Source organism: Fundulus heteroclitus, chromosome 17 (genome assembly GCF_011125445.2).
Source record: "Fundulus heteroclitus isolate FHET01 chromosome 17, MU-UCD_Fhet_4.1, whole genome shotgun sequence".
NCBI classification, from domain to species: Eukaryota; Metazoa; Chordata; class Actinopteri; order Cyprinodontiformes; family Fundulidae; genus Fundulus; species Fundulus heteroclitus.
Window position 1 is genome coordinate 8,098,181 of NC_046377.1, and position 19,178 is coordinate 8,117,358.

The following is a 19,178-nucleotide window of genomic DNA, read 5'->3' on the forward strand; positions in this document are numbered from 1 at the left end:
TACTGAGCTGTAAAGTGAGGTGATGGCCAGAGGGCTCTGGTGTCACATCTGTTTAAAAACGGTTTGGCTTGTTTACCACATCCTCGCCACCATACTGCCACCATGCTTAAAGCCAAGTGATCCTACTCAATATTGCTTCTCTGTTTAATTTTTCAGTCTCACCGAGGGAGAATTTAGCCTCATACTTTGTATATAGGTAGTATACTATATAGTATATTGAGGACAGATTATTGTACAGGAATAAAAGGCCTAAGCAAGGTTGAAAGTCCTTTTTTAAACCCGTAAGACCTAAAAGCAGGGTATCATCTACAGAAGCAACATGCCCAACTTCGCAATTTTAAACTGAGTCAACAAAAGCACCATTTAGATCAAATGGATTGATCTTTTGCCAATTCTCCACCTAGTTAAAGGAAACTTAGAGTCATGATGTTTTACGTAATCTCACAGCCAGGCCGACCGACTGACAAAAACCCACTGCTTTGAGAACATGCCTCCCCCTCAGCTCCCACCATGGCCAAGAAATAAACATTAGCCAGAGAAAAAAAAAAAATCTCAAGGCAGTTCATATGCAAGCCAACGGCCAGCTTGATACACACTCCCATCTGCCAAACAACAACTGTGTTAAATGGAGTGCTGCTAGGGTGAATTATAGTAATGCAAATTTAAAGTTGCACATTTGTATTGCAAGGGAATAAGACTAAATCATATTTTGAATATTCTTAATTTATGACATAATCCAGCACAATTTACAGGAGAGCATCATCTCTCACATGCAAACTAACATTGTGTATCCATGCCCCCCTTGCAACTTTAAAATGTAGAACATTTTTGTCAAAGGCATCTGCAACAGCTTTTTGATTAAATTAAGTCACCAATATCCTTCCCATCCCCCTCGCCATGTGTTCATGTTGCCACTTGAATGCTCTCCAAAAGTTTGATTCTTTTCAAAGTACCAAATGCTCACATTTTAAGTAAACATACAAAAAGAAACCGAGCAGCAATGGTGCTTTCACATGTTGTCAAATTAGTACCAGGAAACGTCACCATCTTGGGATTTAAATAGGCCAACCAAGAATTGCACAATTATAAAATTAAAGAACAAAGAAGAAAAAAAATATAAAAATATATATTTTTCAAAATCTGGAAAAAAAATTGCCACATTTACTTAGCCAATATGATACACCATTGTAATTTTTTTTCTTTACAACAAAAAAGTAATTCCACCTTTCATTGAGATGATATATTATCATTCTGCTTTGTGTTGGACTAGTAACCTGTGGCTCTGGAGCTGACAGCAGCTCTTAAGAACTTTGGCGAAAATTGTTTAAGAACCAGACTTTATGATCATAAATATTATTTATTTATTTATTTACTTTAATTAACGCTATATTAACGCTTGTCTCTAAATACATTTTACAAGGCTGGACAGAGGAAGGAAATGGCTCTTTTGATGGTAAAGGTTGCAGACGTCTGGTCTCACACATAAAATCCCAATAGTATAGGTTGAAATTTATGGTTATTTTAACATACATACCCAGCAGTACACTGGGTCACCCGATGAAGATAGGGACCTTAATGTCCTAGTCAATACTTAAAGGGGTCCAAAACAATAATTTTATGTTTAGTGCTAACATATTTATTGTAGGACTTACATGTGTTAATTTGCTGGTAAATCTTAGCAGCTTTAGAGTAAATCCATCCATGACTATCTTTGGCACTCCATAAGAATTTCCTGCAACTCCAGAGTATAAATCTCCTAAAACCCATTAAGTCTGCACAGCACTGCTAGCAATTGTTAAATTTAGATTCTGAAAGTGATGAGAATGACAGATCTGTGGCGTTTATTTTTTTAGAATTCAGAAAAGGCTCTGCATTTGCACAGAGCACAGGTACTACTAACAACAACAACATGGCATCACCTGAAGGCATGTCGACAGCGTCATTGAATCAGATGAACCTTGAGATGTAAACAGCTACTATACAAGCCTGGCCATGGCTGGAGAATATAAACCCATCGAGAATCTTTCCATCAAGGTCCTGAATCTAAATCAGAGGCACAAGTTCCTACATACATCGTTTCAGGGTGAGATGAAACCTGCAAGCTGTGCACACAGGTTCCCTTCTCACACTAAATATTTCATTGACAATAAACATTGAAGGGACTGATGTGGGCTGAGCTAGTCGAGAGAGGAGAATGGAGAAAAAGAGTGGAAGATAAGGAGGATTAGAGGGCAGCCCAATCTTGAAGTGAGCACCATCCCTTTTTTTTTATTTTACACATTACTGGCTGGCCTTGTGTGTAATGAGACTCAATGCTTGCTGTACTAAGGAGGGGGCGGACATTACTGAGCTGAAAGTGAGGACGGAGCTCTCACCCCTCCACTGGCCCATTTAATTACTGCAATCAGATCAGAAATTACTGGAAACAACTACAGATACTGCAACGTCCCCTTTCAGAGATTAAGAAGGACTGCAGGGCCCTGCTTGTCAGGTGTTTGTATATGAAGAGAAAGCAGGTTGACGTTCCTCTGAGCCTAAAATGTCTTCCTTGTCAGCCCACATAAGGAGCCAGTTACAAATAAGCAAGAAGTGGAGCAGTACAATATGCCAAATTACAATATCAGTTTATGGAATATTGCAGTCCAAAAGGATTGCTTGGACATTGTATGTCGTAAAATACATTTTAAAACAAAAAAGTAACAATCTAGGTTAAATCTAATCGAAAGTCTTGCAATTTTTGCCAATGAATTTATATATATAAAACAAATGTAAAAGAAAAAAAAAACTGTTGCACATTGATACAGATTCCATTGTTTTTTAGGCAGTCAGGATGACAAAAAATTCTTTATTTTTACAAAATACTTTGTTTAACGTCAGAAGTTTACGTGCACTAAAATCAATGATGGAACAATTTGACAAGGTGGATGCCATGGTTTTAAAGATTACCTGCTATGCTTCCTTTTAAACATTTAGGATGGGTCTATGGGCTATACAAAAAAAAAATTCATTACATGTTTTGCACAAAATCATTCTCAGATAATGAGCTCTCACCTCCCCAGTTTCACCTACTCTGAGCCCCTTTCAGAATGAGTTGTTTTAGGGCCCTGACAATTTTATGCAAATAAGCTGCATAAAATTCAATGTTTACACTCGGCTCGCACTTTATACATGTGAAAATGGCTGGAAACAGGTGCACAATGGTACAACAACACATCTTTGACCCTGAGACAGACCCAGAAGCTGAAGAAGTAAAACGTCCTGCATAACCAGCAAAGATGCAGCAACAGTTTCTGAATGGTAAGTAAGTAGCCTATTCTTACAGGGTTGCCTTACAATTCCAGAGCAATGTTGAAAGCCACATTTCTACAGTGTCTATATTCTCTCTCTCTCTCCCTCTCTCTCTCTCTCTCTCTCTCTCTCTCTCTCTCTCTCAAACAAGCCTGGTTAATGATTGGCTATAATTACCAGATGCCTGATGTGCCACATTTATCTTTTCAATTTCTTTTTCTCAAGTATATTGTGTTTGGGAGTAAAATGTGTTAATCCTCTTAACAAAAGCTTTAAAGCACCTTTAAGCTGCTGGCTGAAGCTGGTAAGAGTGTGTCATTCACAGTGAAGTCCCCATATTGACATCGACTGAAAGGCAGCAGGCTAAGGAAGAAGCCATGACTCCAAAAAAAGCTAAATAATATGGACAGAGTACAAACAAACTCTGGGAGAAAGAAATGTATAATGACATGTCTTGAGACCTGATAAAACTAAATTTGAAGCATTTTCTGTTATTCACAACAGTGACATTTGGAAGAAAAGGGGGAAGCTTACACGCCTGAGAACTTCATCTTGTGTGTGAAGCATAGGATTGGGAGCATTATGTTGTTGATATGTTGTGTGGAAGTGACTCATGCAGCTCACAAAGGATAATAGAGCAATGTTTATTATGCATAAACATTGAAACAACATCTCAGTACATCAGCCATGAATTTGAAGTTTTGGCACCAATGGATCATCCAAAGGGACAGCTATTTAAGCATACCGCCAAATTAGTTACGTTACTTAAAACAAAAAGGTCAAGGCTTTAAAGTGTCCACCACAAAGCTCTGATATCAGTCCCATAGAAAATTTAAGGGTAGACATCAAAAGGGTGTGGTAATCCCATAAACCAGATTTAGCTACACTAGTCTGGAGGAATGGGCCAAAGTTCCAGCAAACTACTAGTGAAACTATTCCCACATAACAATGTCTATCATGTTGTGCAAAGGTTTTTGTTTTTTTTAAAATCGTGGTTTATGTAAACATCTGGTTTGTCTCAGTTTGATCTAACGCTGAGGGCTAAAACAAGCCTGAACTTGATCATAGCAGGTTTTCCTCAATGGCTTTTTGTCAAACAAAGTTTAACAGTGAGAGACAAAAACAAGGGGTGCCAGGACTTTTAGATGTCGCAAAACCATTTTATCATGTCCTATAACATGACAGTAATTTTAAATATTTGTTTAAATCAAAACAAATATTATATGATATGCATTGATCAAAATGAAGTAAAATAACATTTCTGGATTCTGGTGGGTTTGATGAATTTGTTCATTAAATTTAGCTGCCTTTCTGGAGGATTCAGATGACACTGCTGAGAAAACAAAATGGATTTTAAAAAAGTGCAAAAATTAGCATCCTCAAACAGGAGTCTCATCTTTTTGAAAGTGCAGCAATCCGTCACCATATGTTCTCTGCCATTTGGGACTCCCCACCGTCGTGCCTTGATGGATTGCAGAGGTGTTTGTACTGGAGATTTTCAACCACAAAATTCCTCTAGTCTCTCCTACTTGCAAATGCATTACTTGGCAGGATCAATGTCATTTAAGCACAGTAAAAACACAAAAAGGGTTAATGCTAATTTTGCAGGAAAAAAACAAGAGTTCTTTCCACCTGGTGGGTAAACTAACACATTGGAGAGTTTGGGAAGGGGCAGTGATACACTAAAACTATGACTCATCTATATTTTGGAAAATGTTATAATTTTTACATAATGCAAGAACTGAACCTGACATGAACCAAAAGCAGCCATGAGCCGAGTTTTAGGACATTATTTTAAACTTTTATATTGCTAACTTGACATTCCAATGACTGATTCTCATCTTGCCAAGATCCTTTTCCAGCACAAAATATAACCTTGAAGGTGCTAAATTATGTTACTCGCTTTTGCAATTTAGCAGGCAACTTTAAATTAGCCAGATATGCAGCAGTTTTAGACAAATACATGTTTTTTCCCTAACACAAAAGGTGTAAATAAAAAGCCTTGATTTTATCCATTTCTCCTATTTGAGAGTCACCTCACTGGCTCACGGTTTCATCTAGAATAAGATTCAAACGTGCTTTTATGACATGTAAGAACTAAATATTCAAGCTCCTTTATCTAAAAGTGGAATGGGAGGCAGCTCTTTTATTTAGATGACATTTGTTGTAAATCGGTGCAGTATAAATAACTGAATTGAGTTCAAACTCCTGTGACAAAGAATTCCAAATTGGTTTGGAGCATGAAAATGAGTAAGGTTGATTTACAAACGGTACCATGCTTTTGCATTCAATAAAGTTGTATAGAACTTTAAAGCAGGATTGGGTTATAAGCGTTGAAGATCCCACAAATCTCTCAAAACAGATGACGAGTGGCACAACTGTATATCTACCAGGCAACAGCCATCTACCTAACCTGACAGAGTCTGGGAACAGAACATTAATCTGAGAACAGGCCAAGGAACTGCAAAGATCCACAGCTCAAGTGCAAGAATCTGTCAACATGGCAACTATTAGTCGTGCACCCCACTGATTTGGCCTTCATGGAAGACTGGCAAGAAGGAGGACATTCTTGGAAGAAGACAGAAGAACAATAAATAAATAAAAATCATGTTTGGATTCAAGTAATGTAGAGAACACAGCAAACATGTGGAAGAGGGATGCTTTGGTCAGATGAAATTAAGCTTAAAGCTCGCTTTAGCTTACTTGTAAAAGGTTTTGTGGGGTGGACACTAACTGCATACAACCGTGATAAACATTTTCAATTGCGATTCAGAAAACGACTGGGAAAAACCTGCAATGAAATTATTTGGATCATATTTTATTTGTGAAAAACATGTGTTCCCCAACCAGTCAGGGCTTTAACTACTTCCCAAGGAAAATGGCCAGAAAGTTCACTTTTCACTAAGACAAGACTAGTAGAGACAACTCAAAGCTGCAGCTGCAGTGAAAGGCGGATCTACAAACTGTTAACACTTCTTCCTTTTCTAGCAACACCCAATTAAAGAGTACATTTGGATGTTAACCAACTTTTCAGCCTGTCCGAATTAATTCCAGCAATAATTACTAAGCGTCAGCCAGTGCCTTCAGTCATGTTAAAGGTTAGCAAGCTTTGACAGCAAGTCAAATATGACTTCAACCTTTTATTGAACCAGCGTAGCACAGGGACAGAGACATACCTGTGCTTATATTCAGTGCATTTGCTATTTACTGCTCCCTAATGGCACACTGTGCGGACTATACAGCTCTTAAAGAAATGTCTTTAAGCTTGAACTTGGTAAAAGCAAACACATTAAGTAAATAAATGTAATACTGCATGATGCTTCGAAGAGCTGCGATGCCATTAATATTTTATTTATCGTTGCAGCACAAATAAACACATACAACCGAGGGAAATGTAATGTGTTAGTTATTCGTAACGGCAAACTGAAAAAGGGAACCTAAACCTCTTAAATAATAAGCTATACCTTTATCAGATTAACTAGGCAGACACGGTCAAGATGGTTGAAATAAGGGAAACGTTAAATGTCACATCTTTAGATATGTACAAAACAACCTAAAATATGCACCATCATTCATCCTAATCAACAGAAACAAGTAGGAGGTTAAGATTGAAGGTAGTAACGCAAAGGAAATCCCTGAACATACAAACAATGCCTCTGTGCTTCTTAACTGTTCGTCAAAACTGTGTATACTGACACGCATCCAACAACAAAGAGGTGTGTGTGTGTGTGTGTACGCGCACAAGAGAGAACCTGTGTGTGGCAAACACACCTGACAGATGAAAAAGCCCCAGGGCCCTCTGGGGACCAATTTCCCCAGTCTGTTCCGAAGGCCTGTTCATTACAACGAAACAGGAAGGAACAATACTCCAATGCTCGCCAACTTCATTTGCTGCCATTTCTCTCATTTTGCCTTCGACTCAATCCCCTCCCCAGACCCAGTGTACCTCAGCGATTTCCCCATAGTGTACCTCAACTAGCGTCTGTGAAGCAGAGATTGGTTGCACTGGGGTTCTTTGGGGTTTTGGAGCTGTTGCCCTCTGCCTATAATGTTTTCTCATTCGCTCACTTTTTCATCCGTCATCTTTCTGAGAGGGAAAACAAACCAGACATTGTGGCATTAGCTTTCATTTCTCAGTGTTGCACCCAAGTGTTTGTATTGGCATTGCAGAGGAGGCTATTGCAATGTAAGGCTACAGTGCCTTGTGAATGTATCCATAATCGCTCAATTTTTTTCACATTTTGTCGAACTTCGATGTATTTTATGGGGATGTGATAAAAAATAAATATCAAGTGGCATGATGGCACTATGCAGAATGTCAAGAACATGATAGTCATTCCTTTAAATCCACATTTTCCTTACTTTTCTCTTATTTCAATGTTTCAAGAGTGTAAAAGCTTTAGTATCCGTCACAACAATCCACATATGACGCAGAGGTGTAGCTGATCTATATGTTGTATCCAAGCAGTCCTTTGTAGTTCTTAATTTGGGATTTCATATATTGCACAGCTAAGCTACAGTTGAAACTTTTTTTTTTTTTTTTTTTAAATCTAAAAAGTCAAACAACCATTTTTATTTACCATTATGCCCCAAAAAATAATTTTCCAGTGCAACAATGTGCCTCTAAAGGCCACTTAATTAGTAACTAGAGACTAGGAATAGAGAATGTTGGTCAGATGAGACCGAAATTGAACTATTTGGGCAAATATGCAAAATACCATTTGTGGTGGAAACTAATATTCCACATAATCCCAATAACACTAGATCCCAAAGCAAAACATAGTTGAGGCAACATCATGCATGCAAGTGTTTGTTGAACAGGAAAAGGGAAGCGGGTCTGAATATGAAATGGTTTTTCAAATTGTATACTCAAAATAAATATGTGTTGCATGCATTTTTACTCAGCCCCCCATAGTAAATACTTTGTGCAAATATTGTTGCATGTGGATTCAACCACATAGCCAACAAAGTGTGTATAACATCACGTGCCTGACCGCATGACTGGACTACATGCCTTACTGGATAGCCGAAGAACAAAGGAACTGGCAAAACAACACAAATCCCAGCGTTCACAGCATTTCACACCTGAGCATGACGTAAACCCATTGGCAGAAGGTAGCATTAAAAAGCAAGGATGTCCAATGACTTCATTAGAGCACAGAACAGTCAGCCTTATCCCTTTCAGGTGATGTCTCCACTCGTAAGGAAGCTCAGTGATGTACTGTAGAAACCTAGCGAAGCAACTCTCCTGAACCCGCTGCTGGTCAAGGTAAAGATCTTTTTTGATCTTGATCTAGAGTACTTCAGATTCACTCATTCCATGACTGCTCCATCTCACAGGTCTAAAGCCCAAACATCTGTCTGCCCCAGACATTCCTCCCTGGACCTACTTCAGGCTACTTGAATAAGCTCAAAGATATTCCCCTGTGCCACACAGATTTTCTAAATGCCCCAGATTTTTCACATCTGTCTGGAACCCAGTTAAATTTCAGAGCCACCAAGAAGGATTTCCAGTTTTCTGTCAACAGAAATACTTCAAGCTTCTCCTCTGATGCTCTCCTGGAACAAGACACTAAAGAATCTCACTTGCACAATTAAATAAATGAAAGGTGAACCTCCATCCCGTTCCCAAACATGCAGCTTCCCCGTATTTAGCTCCATCCTTCTCCCCATCATCTGTGACCAGTTTCCCTCCCCACATCATAATGCTGCCACCACCAGGGGCAAAGTTTGTTAGGGATAATTTGCAGTCAGTGTTCATCTATACTTTATTCACCAATCAAAACTGGTTGCACATATCACACTTAAGAGGAATGAACAGAAATTTTGCCACACAGTTTTATGTGTAAAAATGTTTCAAAACAATGCAAAGCTTTACTTCCAACTGGCCATTATGCACTGCTTTTTACATAATCTAATTCAAACATCTTGAAGTTTGCGGTTGTAATATGAACATATTCTCAATAGAATTGGTGCCATAATTCATGCATAAATATCTCCATGCACAGATCTTTCCCATCTTAAAGATGATGCCAAATAAATCTTGAAATTTCATTTGCAGTTAGAAGTGAAACTCTTTGCAGAAAATGGGATATACAGGTTCATTTCCAAAGAGAAACAGTGTCTAAATTAGACGCATCTACAGTAAGTAGATCATTCCAACAATCAATAAAGAAAATGAGAACTTCTTCCCATTTTGCGGCAACAAAACAGAGCCATCAGAAAGGAACTGATCATTTGAATAAATGAGCTTTACAAGAAACTAAAAGGCAAATGTGGTCATTGCAGAATGGCGATTAATTCTAGTGGCTCCTGCTGCAGGTAGGACAGAAATCTGTAAGAAGTATTGAATCCCACACAGACTCTAGGTAAGACCCTTTTTTTGGAAGAGTCAAAAGCCACTTTTTGAAACTTTTACAGAGTTTACTTTCTCTGTGGAAGCAAACATTTAATTGAACTATTAGCTTTCAAGGGTGAATATGATGCCTGGGAATTAGACACTGCACTAGAAACAAACATGTGAAAATGAAATGCTGAATAAGGTAACCACATTTCCAATGTCTCAACAGAAAGTTCAAAATCACAGGAGTTGCCTTTAAGAGTAGGTATAGAAAATATATTTTTGCAGCTAATGTTACTCTAAATATTCAAAGATTCAAAGGAGATTAAATATACACCAAAGGGACTTTTACATAAAGTCATGGAAATAATTAGGTTTTATTGACAGCACCAAATAACCAGACCCTTCAATTGGATTTAAAATGGAAAGTAGCAGCCAGGTGATGCTAGGTGAATGCATTAGATTAACAGTAATTAATCCTCCTCTATAAAAGAGGGAATTTTTGGTAGGTTGTTGCGTCAGCATTTGTAAACACCTTGCAATGGCAGAAAGACATCTCCTGTGATCTTACAGAAGCAGTTCTTGCTGCCCTTCAATCTGGGACTGGTTGTAAAGGTCCTTTTCAAAGCATAAAATGTTCAACTTTACTCCATAGGGAGAAATACAAGTGGAAAGCATTTAAGAAAGTTGGTGTTATGGGACCTTGAGACAAGACCTCAAGCAACATTCAAATTCATTCAACTTGAGCCACGAAAATCTCCCAAAAAAAAAAAAAAAAAAACATGCACACACCAGCATTTTAATGTGTTTTGGCGTTATACAATCATGTTGAGGCAGGGAAAAAAACATGCAAAATGGATGAGACAAACACCAACTAAATTATTCTAAACATGATTACAGAAAATTAAAAACTGTTTGGGATTTATTGGACCTTCTTTCAAAACCTTTTCGATTCACTCTAGGATAAGACCAGGCAATGTTTAGAGCAGGGGTCTCCATGTTGGCCCCCTGAGGACCAGATGTGGTGCCCTCAAGCCTGTTCAAAAATAGCACAACCCTCCAGTGAGCTGCATTTAAAATCTTATTTTATTTAGTTGCTCTTACTTTTTAATCCAATCCATTAAAACATGTTTATATTACATAAAGTTAAGGTGAGCTCTGACTCTTTTTTTCAAAGGTCAGTACAGGTAGCCCTGTGTATAACATGGTACCAGTGAAGTGGCTCTCATCTTCTAAAAGGTTGGTGATACATGGTTTAGAGAATAAAAACAAAATGCATCAAAACCACCAGTCAAACTCTATAGCCACCAATTATGATATTTTAACATCCATCAAGGGGACATAGAAGTCTAAAGAGTTTCCTAGAGAAAATCTCTGAGAAATATGATCCAGAAATACTTTTGGAAAGATGAGACCATAGTAGAGATGTTTAATGGCTATACAGAGCGCCACATTTGTATCAATTGAACCAAAGACTCCTCCGAAGATGCCCAACTGTCAATCAAGGGGGTTAAATGGGTTCCTTTTGCTGTCGCAGGACCTAGGCACTTGAAGACCTTTTATACAACAGTGGCATTTTCTGCACAGTAAACTATCCTCAAGATAAAAAGGCATTTGCCCAAAGTTTGGTCACAATTAGGTCAACAACAGGACAATCACAAAACACAGGAGAACATTTTTCGCTTTGTTTCACAATAGACATATGAACTTCCTCCTACCTTTAACAGTACTGAGGTTTCCTGTCATGAAGTGTTGACATGCAGGCCATGATATCGGCTAAGTCAAATATCTGTGATGCTCTATGGGCAGTAACAAATATGAACCAATGCTCATTTGTACTGGAGGAAGATTTGAACAGAGAGGGTAAAGTTATCTAGCATAATGACGTCCAGCTGACTCCGTGTTGTAATGCAAAGGAAACACGGTAGCAAGCTGGAGATTTGAGTGGGGAGCAGAGCAATATGAAGACTGTTGCTGCTGGAACAGTTGCTGGTAGCAAAATGGAGGACCATGAAACTCTAGATCTGAAACTAGCAAGTCAAACAGAGCAATTCCATCTGATGGATCTGGGTGAAGCGTCAACTGCTTGGAGTCTCGTAGCTAAAGACGGCTGGTGCTTAAATCCTATTCCTGGGAAAGTTTATTTTCAGCTTTAGCCTCAACAGAATAGATCAAAAGAAAATAGGTAACATGTTGTGGGAACAGAAGTTACAACAACCAAGTTGATGAGTGCTTTTGCTACAAAGTTTTGCTCTGATTTGACCTCAAGTGCAATTGCAGATTTGAAAGAAGAACAGCATCTGGGTGTGCTCTGTGAGAAGATTAACAGCACTGAGCCAATGCAGCTCATTTAAATTGACTGCTGACTGCGATGAGGTGACTGAATTTTATGAACCACAGCTCCAGCCAGAAGGGATTATCATAAGGCATTTTTAGGGAACACACTCAGACCCAGGGCCACAGCTAGATAGGTGGACAGGAAAATGCTGCTGGTAGTGCATATGGACCCGAAAAGGAGGCTACTAGTTCCAAGTGGGAATCAAATCACAACATGGGCATAGAAGCTGTGTCATATAAGTCAGTTGCCTTGGACACTGCTCAAGATGAAGTGCAACGCACAGTTATTTAAAAACTCTTGCAGAACTCAGACATCCTGTGCTGACAAGACACTATACTGTCAAAACAAAATTTGGATCAATTAAATTTGGTTCTTAAGTTACTTAAGGGGAAGTAGAGTGCTTTGTAAGCTCCTTTATCATAATATGTGAGGACCCTGTGGTTTGTCAACAACAAAAATTAATATCAAATGAGCTTGGCCATTTTGGGCAGCATTTCAATTTGTTTTATCAAGACAATAAATTGGTTCTTTCTAGTAAAAAGAAGCTTCTAGTGGATAGCCATGCAGATATCAGTGCATTGTGGCATACAACATGTGGGCGGGATCACTGTACACACACGAATGCTTTATTAAGGTTGGGATTTTGTATCCCTTGGCAAACTGATCATATTTTCAATTATACGGAATATATTTTGAAAATCTATAATATAAAGGGAAGTTAGCTCGTGCAAGAGTTTCCGACAATGATCTTGTGCAGTACAACGTACTGACTTAGGTCTGATCGATATCAATGTACAAAGGTACAATGTACATCCTCCGACGGGGTGGGGAAGCCGCGTTTGGCTTAGCTTTTCCACTACGTCGAGACAGCAGCAGGACCGGGTAAATACGTCTTTTTGCTCTAAACCTTTTTACTCCATAATACCCTGAAATCTGGGACATTTCCGAGGACAGCTTTTGCCAGGGGCAGGTCACCCGAAACGGGGACTGTCCCCGAAAATTGGGGACGTCTGGTCACCCTAGTGATGATGCCAATTGTGATTATATAGAGCACAGTAATGAGTTGTGTATAAAACCACATTTTAAAAAGGTAGAGCTAGCAATTTTTCCAGACGTTTCCCGAAGTCCCTTTTTGAATTACAGCGCATGTGCAAGACAGTTTTACCTGCTCTTCCGCTCCTCAGGGGGATCACGTGAAAAATCCACTCTGGTCTTATTCCTTTCTACTGAAGCCTTCCTCTTCTTCTCATAAATTTGTTTTCTTGTTGCAACTCTAAGCCATGTTCAAAGTATACGATGTGAACACCGGAGCCAGCCAGCAAGCGGAGACTAACAAGGAACGAGAATGCACATTGGCATTACGTGAGCACGTCAGAATGATTGGCATGTGGGACAACCAATAGATAAGGTGGTATTCCAAGAACTTGAGGGACAGAGGTGGGTGAGAGCAGGACAAAATTTTTGACCAATCCTTGCTGTTTGGACCGAACAGCAAGGATTGGTCAGAGATTTTAAAGGCCTGCAGCTTTCACAGAGATTACATTTCTAACCTCCTTTGTCTGAATACATAATGTATGCACTAATGTCAGGACGGAAGGACTATTTCATCCAGTACAACAAAAAGTGTTTCTAAACAGGATCACCAACTATAGCTTTAGCCAATGAACTGCCTGGATAATGACAGATTTCATAAACCATCACAACTCCGAACACACTCAAGATGTTTATATGTTCCTGCTGCTATCAGCACAGTTTCCCTGCTTTTTTTTTCTTGTACACAATAATACATGTGCATTGTATACACTGTTGGGCCACCCTATTAGGGTGCTTCATTCATTTTATCCTTTTTTGCCATTTTTATTAACTTTTATTTATTTGCTGCTGAGACATCTAAATTTCCCCTCTGTTGGACACTAAAGGATATTTCTATTCTATTCTTCTCATTCCATGTTATCAGTTATTTTAGTGTCAGTAGTGAATAATAAAATATGGAGGATATCTAGCATTGATTATTCTGGAACTGCCTTGGCATGCGTATTTTGTTCCAACACATTTTAAAAGAGATTTCAAGAGTATATAAAAACTGGTTATTTTTTAAAAGGGGGACATAGGCTCTGATTGTTGCTTATTTTCCTTTGAAAAGAATTGTAAGTATATACAAATGATAGGGCACAATTTGCATGTGCTAAAGTTAACCATAAGAAGAAAGTTTGTTAACTTGCAAAGCAGGGGAGGTGGTATCTAATTAGGATTTGACATTTTTGGTACTTGCATCAAATTATGCAAGTCCAGTGGGGTTTGGACGTCAAACAAGGTGGAATATCGTCTCCTGTTCTCTTTAATTTGCATCAGGCCAATCTTTCTCTCAAGCCAAATGATTTTAAGAGTGGTTGCAGGTCCCCCCTACAGTGCTGGTCTGCAACATCAGCTGCCCAAAGTTTGTGCTTGTTATGGTGTCCAAAACGACATTGTGTTTAACCTAAAAAAAAAAAAAAAAAGATGTTCATATCATCAAAACTAAGGAGGATCAGAAACTACTTATTTACAAGTTGTACATGCAAGCCAACATCTTGGCACATTAATGTTATATGTGAACAGATGACGTTAAAGAGGGCCTTGTTAAACCCTACTTTACAATACCTCTCTTTCAGCTCACTTGGGGTGTATCTTGAAAAATAATAAAACGGTGGCTTTTCAGAAGAAAAATAGAATAGGCATTAGGCTTTGAAGATGGACAACCACAGGTAAAATGTTTGTCACAAGCAATGTTCCAATTTCTCGTGCCTTAATTAGGAACTATGTATAAATGTGCCATTTAAATGAATCAAATAAATTCAACAGTAAAAGCCTCATAGATTGTTAAATGGCCGATTAAAGTACAAGTCAAACATCTATAGAAATTCAAACAATTGTCTACATTTTGTGAAGTTTCATCTGCTTGAAGATAGATGGGTGCATATTTTCTCTAAAATAGAAAAGGGAAATATGATATGTGGAAATTTGTTTATGCTTGTTATGAGTCATTCTCTGCTACTTTATATGGTGGTTCTAAGCTCCCACAAGATCTTCCCAGTTTCTGTGTGGAGGCAGAACTGAGACAAGACTTATTCCCACCATTCTGCCAAATTACTGTCACTTTGTTGAATGGCAGATACGGGGAGCTAATACACACCGGGCGAATTAGTATGCCCCTGAAGCGCCCAGTGCACTTTGTCAGGAGGAGAGGTGATGTAAGCAGGGATAAGTATTGCAGTTTCCCACCTGACCTGAGGGATCAGCTTCCCCCCACACAGCAACACAGTGCCCCCTCTGGGTCGGTAATGGAGCATTTTTCAAGGTGATTTATCTGGAATGTAATGATCTGGGAGCATCAAAGTCTCTCAGTACTTTAATGAAAGGCACGTTTTATGGCAAGGTTGGCTTTCCAGTCTATACTTATTCCATATGCATCATGACTGGTGAGTCTACAGTGAGATAAAAACAATTGTTAATGGGACAAAAAATATATATAAAGTTATTTTATTAGTTATAAAGTCTGTTTGGTAAATGAAGGACATCATGAAGTTTTTAATTTGACTTTTGTATTTTTGTCTGGTAAGGTGTTAAAACAAGCTCTACACCACCAAAGTATTGTATCTAGCAGCCTAGAAATAAAATATTTTGTTATTCTCCTGAAAAGAACTGATCATCAACCGATGCAGATGAAATGAAATCAAACCATTTGCCCTACTCCTACAAGCCTTGCTGCAGCCTTTCTAACGCAGTATGCATAAACAGAACAGAGATGCTGAAGGTACAGACATAATAGTGTTTTAAATAGCGTGAAAACTATCCATAAATTGCGCTTTAAAAATTGCCAACAAGGGGACAAACGTCATGAATACTATACAAATAAGGAATTGTACATACGCTTTAATATGCTGAGGGCATGCAAATGTGTGGCCAGCCAAGTTTCCTAGCATAGTCTGATGTTCATTTTTCATAATCTGTTTTGTAAATTTACGACAAAGATTTTGGTCAGCTAGCAGCAAAAACAAAATGGGCTTTTAGTAGTTTTTTCCTCCCTTTACCAATCCAGGGAGATTGAGGTTTTAAGGCGGTTTAAGATATATTTCTTTAGAAGGCATTTCTGAAGCTTAGAGCTTCAAAAAGGCGTAAAACAACCATGGATTCTCCGCAGACGTTTTACCGTTCATAGTCAAGCGTACCCATTGCCTACATTTCTTATGACAGATTCATACATTTCCCACACTTTCTGCCGGTGGGACGAAGCAGGGGAATGGATGCGCGTACTGGCCTTTCTGAGTATGCGCAGAGGTCTGTGGACTCAGGCTCTCGCAAGTATGTGGGAGCCAGTATGTTGTGTACAGTATGTTTTAAAAGAAAACAAAAACTGAAAAAAGAATAAATCAAACCGTACTGTATGTTTAATGGTCAAGCTTGGACTACATATCTAATAACAAATCTTTAACTCATTACAACATGCAAAAGTTAGCTAAATTAAAAGCAGGACAATATTGAAGCCTGAATACTCATAATGTACCATATAATTAGAGCAAATGATACCTGATAAACTAAAATAAATAAGATTAAGAGACCTTCTGCTTTATTATCTTATCTAAGTAGGTTTAGAAATCAATAGTTTGGTTCTTCATAACTGCCACATTTTGCATTTCTTTTTCCAATGACCACAAAAAAGCAACTAAAAGATCTATGTTTGCGTGATTTCTTGACTTTAATAATGTCTGATCTGGACACGCGAGTTCAGTGTATTCTGAATTCTGACTTTGAATCTGTAATAATTTCATTCAATCAGGCAGAATTCCACTTTAACACCGAACACTTATTTCTGTGTAAAACTGAATGGGGTGCAATTATTTAAAGTTCACTCAATTTAGTCACTACAGCGCACCTCATTCTTCATGTTGGAATTAATAATGTACCTTGATTTATGCGCCATATGCTGGGGTTTACTGGCTGGAAGAAGTCCGTCGGCCGTCATTCTGGATGGTCATTGCGGATGTGGCGGCCATTTTAAAAGGTCCCTGCAGCTATTCATGGTGATCTGCCTGTTCCAGTCCACCCTGGTCTTCTTCATGAACTGCTTCCAAGCTGAATCATCCAGAAACCTGGAAGATCTTAACACATAGTTAAGAGTTATTTTTCTGCATGCTGCCATACCGAGTTCAAGCAAAGTCCACTAAAGAAGAAATGAGAAGAAGAAAAAAGTAGCTTTACTACTTTGAGCACAGTAAACATATTTAACTATTGTTCTAAGCCCTACCAAGACTTCGAGTTGTGTCTATGAAGCGCGTTGATTGTTTTGTAAAGGTGAATTTTATACTTTTAATCACAACATTCAACAAAATAATTTGAAAACCTGCATTTTATAGACTCATCTATACAACATGAGGGTTTAATTTTCAGGGACTCGCATTAATATTATGTAAAGCATTTTCTCCACACAATCTTGTTTTGGCCTTATCCAAAGGATTAGGCAGACAATACATATTTAAGCTTTTTTACAAGATGAGACTGCAACTACCTATATATTGTTTATTCCAATTTATTCCTTCAGTTTGTATTGAAATAGACGCCATCTTATAAACTGGATTTTTCATTAACTTGCCATTAAATCAAAATAATCCAATACAGCAAAAAAATATTTGGATATTCTTTACACCGTAAGGCACAATTTTTTTCTGTCAAAAAGTTTATATGGCTGTTCTTCAGAGAGAGAAGTAATCACATAGCAATAATGTTACCAGTTGCATTCCATGTTCCCTCATTCGCATGTTGACATGCCCTTAGGCAAGGCACTTAACCCAAAGCTGATCTTCTTACATCCAGTGGGCAAATAAAATAAAATCGCTTGTAGTAGTCAGTATGACTAGATTAGTGCTTTAAAAGTTTTGTTAATTTACCATTTAACATTCTACCAAAAAACCCTGAACACAGATAAAATCTTGATTCTGTTCTAAGGTAGAAACATCCCAACCCGTTTCTACACTTGTGCACATGTTTGTCTTGATCCTCTCCTTCAATTTAAAGCAGCCATTCATCTGTAGACAGAATGTTGTTTAATGTTCTCAGAATAAGCCATGCTCCTTTAAAGTTCCTTGGGTAAGAAGAAAAAAGAAAAAAAAAAAAAAAAAACTGTCCTTGCTCAGAATTGTCTTTTTCTCTCCACCTTGTATTTAAAAAAAGTGGTTAACTACAGTTTTAATCACTCATTATTGGTCCCATTTGGGGATTTAAAAAAAAAAAAAATTAAATTGCTCATTGAGCATTTGAATATTTTCAGTTCTAACAAAATACAAGGGCTTCTAGAGTTTTAATTTCATGCTACTTAAAACTGTATAACCCCATAAAACATTAGAAAGCAACAATTTGTGCATTCCAAGACTTCCCCCCCCTCTAAAATCTATTTTTTTTTTGTCTGCATTGTATCCGACAGCTGTCCGTTTCACTATTTCTTGGCTCAGCTCACTCATCCCTTCCCAGCTGAACCAGTCCTAGTTTTACATATGTATGCCAGCCCAAGGCCCCTGTTTGTGATGTGTGCTGTAATACGCGTGCGTCATTTGTTCATCTGTCCTACCTGGCATAGTGCATGCCATCCCTTAGGACACTCTCCTGTGCGTGTGTGTTTGCATCATTCCAGCTTTCTCCTCGCATCCATCCGTTCTGATGACTGAACATCGGCGATTCCCACTGGGCCGCTACCTTTAGGCAGCCACCCAAACACAAAGACGCACGTTTCAAACCATGCTATTTTGGACTGGAGCCAAATCGGACCTTTAGAAGTGGGAGCCAGCTTATTTGATTCAGAAATTCCAAGGTATTTTTTAGAGATGAGGAAAAATTAGCGGCTGATAAATATTAGAATTTGCCTATAAAGCGTAATAAGTTTTATTTTTCCCCCAAAAAAGGAAATATACATATGCACACACTTTGATCAGCATAAGGATCTTAAAGCACAACTTGTGGAAAGTATTAGAGTATAATTGATTTTGTGGTTTTAAATGCTTGAACAGATGATACATTTATGTTTATTTGTTGCTTTTAGAAATAAATGCATTTACTCTGATGAAGGTTGTCAGATTAAAAGTACATTTTAAAAGTAACCTTTAAGCAGGTGGGTGATGAGTCATGGGGTATCACTTGCTCCAGGATAGAACCTCATCTAGCCAAAATATTTAATATTCTCAA

At 38.2% G+C, this 19,178-nt stretch overlaps 1 long non-coding RNA gene across 2 annotated transcripts in view; it reads right to left on the minus strand.

The window, feature by feature from the left end:
* The window catches only part of LOC118566551, a 34,205-nt gene extending 15,536 nt beyond the window's left edge, over positions 1–18,669 (minus strand). The window contains exons 1-3 of one of the 2 annotated variants that reach the window (XR_004933103.1): positions 18,568–18,669; positions 16,910–17,104; positions 7,278–7,375 (exon numbers count right to left, since the gene is read on the minus strand). This is a non-coding gene — a long non-coding RNA (uncharacterized LOC118566551). Of the gene's footprint in view, positions 1–7,277; positions 7,376–16,909; positions 17,105–18,567 lie in introns of those variants that run through there. The other variant, XR_004933102.1, reaches the window with a different exon arrangement.
* Positions 18,670–19,178: the final 509 nt, after the last annotated feature.